Here is a 6,456-nt window from a genome sequence, read left to right as displayed (position 1 = left end):
AACCAATAAGCGGGCAGCAGGCTCTGAGCCAATCAAAGCCTCGCAAGCTGCTCTGCTCCTATGAGCTCAGTCCTAAGTAGTCATTCACCAATCCTACGTCAGCGTCAGCGGCGGGGCTGGCCAGCTCAGGTGCTCTCACAGAGGGCCCCGCCCCAAGGTCGGTCCTACTCTGCTCCTAGCTCCTCCCCTCTAGTGAACTAGGCTGGACTAGCTGACTGCTGTTTGTTGTACTTTTCCCCACCTGGTGCTTAAATTTTCCAAATTTTAAGCTCTGGAGGGGATGCCATACAGAGTAGTAGACTTGTTTTATGACATAAATTGCAAGGGAAAAATTCTTGCTGATTTTGTAAAACAAATTAAGGAGCCAGGCCGTGGTGACCCTTTAATCCCAGCACCTGGGAGGCAGAGCCAGGCAGATTTCTGAGTTCGAGGCCAGCCTGGTCTACAGAGTGAGTTCCAGGACAGCCCGCCAGGGCTACACAGAGAAACCCTGTCTAAACGCCCCCCCCAAAAAAAAAGATTTATTTATTTTATGTATGTGAGTACACTCCTCCCTTTTAGTACCCTTCTAGGGAGCCCACAAGCTTCTGGTCAAATTGTCCCTGTCTGGTGTCTGTGAAGGTCAGGAGAGGGCTCAACTCTCCTGATTACTGATAGTTGTAAGCCACCAAGGGAGTGCTAGAGCCCGAACCCGGGTCCTCTGGAAGAACAGCAAGTGATCTTAAACGCTGAGCCATCTCTCCAATCCTTTGAGGGATGTCTAAAAGCTTCCACTTATTGCTCCAAAATTGAACAAGTATCTAGGATAATAACCGAGTATTGTTCTCCTTACTAGAACAGTGAATCTGAGAGCAAAAGGATATCATAAAAAGGCATGTGTCTTTGAATCTCTCAGCCTATGCATCTAATGACAGAAGCACATATAACCTTTCTCTAAACTCTTCCAAAAGACAGTAACCCAACTGCAGAGGTAAGGGAGAGTGGACTTACCACAAAGGAGCTTTAGGAGCTCAAGCAGTGCAAAGTCTAATAGAGGATATAAACCCTGTCATATAAACAACCAGATCTGTTCAAAGCAAATGGTACAAAGTTTGCATGAAGGTATAAAAATATACACAACCGTTAATGTTTGTTGTATTTGGGTGGACTTTGAGTACAATGCCCATGTATTGCTTTCATAATAGATAAGTTGATTTCTTTGAGATATAGTATTAAAGTATCATGATTAGACAATCAAATACAAACAAGCAGTTTCAAATTTGTTTATCTTTTTACTTGACCATAACTATCGCATTTAATATGGATTCTAAAAGAGCCTCTGACTTAATTTGGACATTAAAATTGTTCCTCCTTTCATTTCCTGTCCTTTTTGCACAACCAAGAAGAAAGGTACAGTGCTTAAGAATTATAAATGACTGGAAAGTTAAGTTTCATGTTTTGAACAATAAAAGCTGTCCATTATACCCTTTTTCTTCAGTTAGATCAAAGCTCTATGTGAGGGTAGTTTTGTATTAGAGCCTTGCTCCTAGTTTATATTCACAGAGTAGCAAAACTTTGATCACTGCAGAGTGCAGAGTAAGAAGCCAAGATACAGGGATGAATCTATGGCCACAATGAGAAGAATTGAGCAGCAACTAGAAAAATCCAGATCCTGTGGTGTCTGAGCTTTTTCCTATATTGATCTTGTGCCTCTCAAATTTGTCATCGATAAAGAAGTAGAAATGCATCTACCTCAGCCTTTTTATGCCTACAGGACTCTGTCCCTCATGGATCATGTTCTTCATGAAGACACAACTCAATAAAACTAATTTTAGAGAAAGAATTTCTAAAACTCATTGCTTTGAGTGCACCCTTTTTAAAAGCTATTTATTTGTTTATGTATGTGTGCACACTGTCACTTTCTTCAGACACACCAGAAAAGGGCATCAGATCCTATTACAGATGGTTATGAGGCACCATATGACTGCTGGGAATTAAACTCAGGACCTCTGGAAGAGCAGCCAGTGCTCTTAACCTCTGAGCCATCTCTCCAGCCCTAACAGCAGCTTTGAAACATGTGCTCTTGAGAAACTCAAAACTGAAACAAAACCTAGATCAACCTATAATTATATTTTAGAGATCCTCAAGTAAAACTGAAGACACTTGGCTAACTCTCATCTTACTGTCTGTCTAATTCCAAATCAAATTAAATTTAAAATTAAATTGAAATCATATAAATTGTAGCTGGGTGTGGAAATATATTCTCAGCATTTGAGAGTTAGAAGCAGGAGGGAGTTCAAGACTAGCCTGGGCTACTGGAGACACTGTCTCTTCCTTTCCATATAGCCCCCACGCACCTAAGAACAACCAGGATTAGAAAGCTAATATGCAAAGATAAGATTAGTGATCTCTTTTGCTCTCTTGCTTTTTTTCTTCTTCAGAGGTGCTAGGGATTGAACTAAAGCCTTGCACATGTTATGCATGCTAGGCAAGTGCTCTATCACCAACATAAATCTCCAATACCTCCCTGTGCCATTAGAAAATACTTTAAATTTTGAGACAGGGTCTGGCTAAGTTGCCCATTAACCCAGACAGGCATTAAACTGAGTCCCATGCCTCTGCCTCCCAATAGCTGGGATTACAGGTCACCAGGCCCATGTCTCTCTGTCTTTCTCTGTCTCTGACTGTGTCTCTGTCTCTGTCTCTCTCTCTCTCTGCCTTCTCCATGTCTCTCTTTAGTTCCTCCCACTATGAATTCCCATGACTTTTTTTTGCAAGCCAGCTCTGTACTTACTACTAGTCAGCATATGCATTGCTGCTAACTGTCATTCACTCTTGAGTCCTGGCTCTTCTGTCCCAGTGTGCAGAATGTACAATGAGCTCCTTATATATTAACTCAGACTCTGAAGGGAGATAATCAGACAATTTTTGCCAGTTAATTGTCTATAGACAGATGTGCACATATGTTCTAATTGGTGCAATGGCAGTATTGAGTTCCATATTATAAAAGTAGGTGGTGAACAAGTCCTACAAAAGTATGTGCTAGGCACAGGCATAAGTTCAATTACTCCTGCCTAGATAGATACTTCCCACCTGTCTTAGTTAGGGTTTTACTGTCATGATCAGACACCATGACCAAGGCAACTCTTATAAGGACAACATTTACTTGGGGGCTGGATTACAGGTTCAGAGGTTCAGTTCATTATCATCAAAGTGGGAGAATGGCAGGCATAGTGCAGGCAGGGCTGCACTATGAGAGTGTGAGAGTTCTCATCTTCATCTGAAGGCTACTAGTGGAAGACTCACTTCCAGGCAGCTAGGATGAGGAGGGTCTTAAAGGCCACACCCACAATGACACACCTATTCTCACAGGGCCACACCTCCTAATAGTGCCACTCCCTGGGCCAAGCATATACAAACCATCACATTCCACTCCCTGACCCCCATAGCCTTATTTAAACATATGAGCCTATGGGGCCATACCTAAACATAGCATAATGCAAAATACATTTAGTGCAATATCCAAAGTCCCCATAATCTATAGCAGTCTCGACAGTGTTAAAAGTCCAAAGTCTCTCCTGAGATTCATCCAATCACTTAACTGTAATTCCCAAACCAAGACAGGAAACTAGCTGGGCAAACTCCAAACTCTGCATTGCCATGTCTGACATCAAAGTGATCTTCAGATCTCCAACTCCTTTTTCATTTTTGTTGACTGGAAGAAATTTTTTTTTCTCCTCAGCTGGTTCTACTCCATGTTAGCAGCTTCCCTCAGCAGATAGCCCATGGCTTTGGCATCTTGAACATCTTAGGGTCTCCAAGGCAACTTCAGTGTTACAGCTTCTTCTTTCAATGTCTGGAGATCTACACGCAATATTCTGGGTTCCTCCAAAGGGCTGGCATCACTTCTTCAGCTCTGCCCTCTGTAGCAGCCTAAGCTCAGGTTGATCCACTCCACTATTGATGCTGTTCTTGGTGGTCATCCCTTGGTACTGGCATCTCCAATACACTGGGGTCTTCCTCTGCAACTAAGCTTAACCAATAGCTTCTCATAGTCTCTCTTCATGGTGCCACTCCTCAACTCCTTTGCACGACCCCTTCAGTCCTAGGCCATCAACTACAACTGAGGCTGTACTTTCACCAATAGCCTTCCATGGCCTCTCATAGTACCAAGTCTCAGCTGTTCTTCATGACACCTTCATGCCTTCAAAACCAGTACCAAATGGGCGACTCTTATGCATCACCAAGTACAGCTGCTGCAGGAGGTATAACCTTGGCTATCTCTGGAACATAGCTTCTTTGTGCTCTCAGAAAATACTTCCCAGAAGATTTCACCTCAGTGATGTCCGTCTCTTTTTAATCACCGCTAATTTCTTAGCTCCAGCTAACCAGCATCAGTTGTACCAATAGTCTCTTCTATTCTGGACTCTAAAGCCAGAGCCATGTGGCCAAAGCTGCCGAGTTCTGCTGCTTGCTGGGACTGGAACATGGCCCCCTTGTTCTATTACATTGTCACCAGCATTCTGTTTTCCAATTCCTTCACTGCCTAAGCTTGACTGTCCTGGAACTTGGAACTCAGAGAACTGCATGTATTAAAGGTGGGGTCCACCAAGCCTGGATTTAAATTTTCCTTCATCTCTATGCTGTCCTGAAACTCAGAGATCTGTTTGTCTTTTCATCCTGGGATTAAAGGCTTGTACTACCATGCCTGGACCTAAATTTAGCTGGGTGGGATCTTGTCCCAAGATCACTACTCCCTTAATTCACTTTAATATTCTTGAACACAGGATTCAGCTCCTGGTGCTCCTTTAATAACATGTATTTTAATATTTTTCCCTGTTAAGCTTGCTATGTTTGTTTAAAATGCTCTTCATGAGACTTAACCAGAGAACAAAGTCTATGATGAGTGTTTCTGAGACTACCCTTGTCAATGCAATTAATCAGAGTCTCTTCACCTTAGCTTCAGGAAGACTCCTCAGACAAGGGCAAAAAGTAGCCACATTCTTCACCAAAATACCACAAAAACAGTCTCAGGCCACATATTGAAATTCTCCTCTGAAACCTCTTGGGCCAGACCTGCACAATTTAAATCACTTTCATAACAAACTCTTTCATATTACAACTAGAATAGTCTATTAAGCCCCATTTAAAGCATTCTACTGCTTTACAAATCCAAAGTTATAAGAACAACATTTAATTGGGGTTTGTATGTAGCTTACAGGTTCAGAGGTTCAGTCCACTACCATCAAAGCAGGAAGTATAGCAGCATTCAGGCAGAGCTGAGAGTTCTACATCTTCATTTGAAGGCTGCTAGTGGAAGACTCATTTCCAGGCAGCTAGGATAAGGGTCTTAAAGCCCACACCCACAGTGACAAAACCTATTCCAACAGTGCCACTCCCTAGGCCAAGCATATACAAACCATCACACCACCATTTGCACTCCTATTATTTCTTTTTTTTATCCCCTCCGAATACCACCTCCTCAACCCCCCCTCCTGTTATTTCTTTCTATGGAAAGCTTCCTTTCCTGTTCAGTTTTATATACATATTCGTCTGTCTTACAATGTTGACTTGTGGCTTTATGCCTGATCACAAGTTTGAGAGATAGTTTTGGTTCTCCTATGTCTTGACCATAGACGTGACATAGTTACTTCTCAGAAGACAGAAGACAGCCACATATTTTTACAACATAAATAAATCAATATCACAGAAATGTTAGCTAGAAAATTCCCCATATTGACCAGACATGCCCTTGTTCACTCTGTACTCACCTGAGAGGATACACTTCAAATCAAGTGAAAGAGGAAAAAGGGGGAGCAGCATTTCAGTTATCTATTGATTCACAGTGAACCATCTGAAACATAATGGCTTTAAAATGCTAATTTTACACATGAATCTGCATTTAGGCATGAATTCACAGCAGTAACTCAACTTTGATCCACACTATATTTATAGCCTAAGGTTGACTAGCTCTAATAGTCAGAAGGCTGGTCAGGAATTCCTCTATATGAAATCTCAGGGATTCTCTTCACCATGTCTTCAGCATACAGTTAATTGGACTCCATATGTGGTGCTCAGGCTCCAACAGTGAGTGTTCAAAAGACTAAAACAAGTGCCATAAGGCCACGAATAGCATCACCTCAGAAGCCACAAGTCACTTCCACTGCATTTTATTGGCCACCTAAAGCCCACTGTGACTCACAGACTAAACAAGAGCAGTAAGTACTGTAAAGTATAGATTTTTTTAGGTGTCACCTCAGAGTTAATACAAAATATTGAAGAAGTGGATTAGAGCATTTCAGAACAAATCTTGCACATGCAGATGATTTTTGGAGCCAGCATTTGTTTTCATACTTTCTGAAACAGTTCTTTTGGCTCTTCTTTTACATCCAATTATTTTTAAAAGCATTTCTCTTCTCTTGGTTGTGCTGGTGTGAAATTATTTATTTCCTCTGTTTTCATGGATATAGTTAATCT

The sequence above is a fragment of the Mastomys coucha genome, chromosome X, assembly GCF_008632895.1.
Source record: "Mastomys coucha isolate ucsf_1 chromosome X, UCSF_Mcou_1, whole genome shotgun sequence".
In the NCBI taxonomy this organism is placed as follows: Eukaryota; Metazoa; Chordata; class Mammalia; order Rodentia; family Muridae; genus Mastomys; species Mastomys coucha.
The sequence above is the reverse complement of the archived record's forward strand: the minus strand, read 5'-3'. Positions refer to the sequence as shown.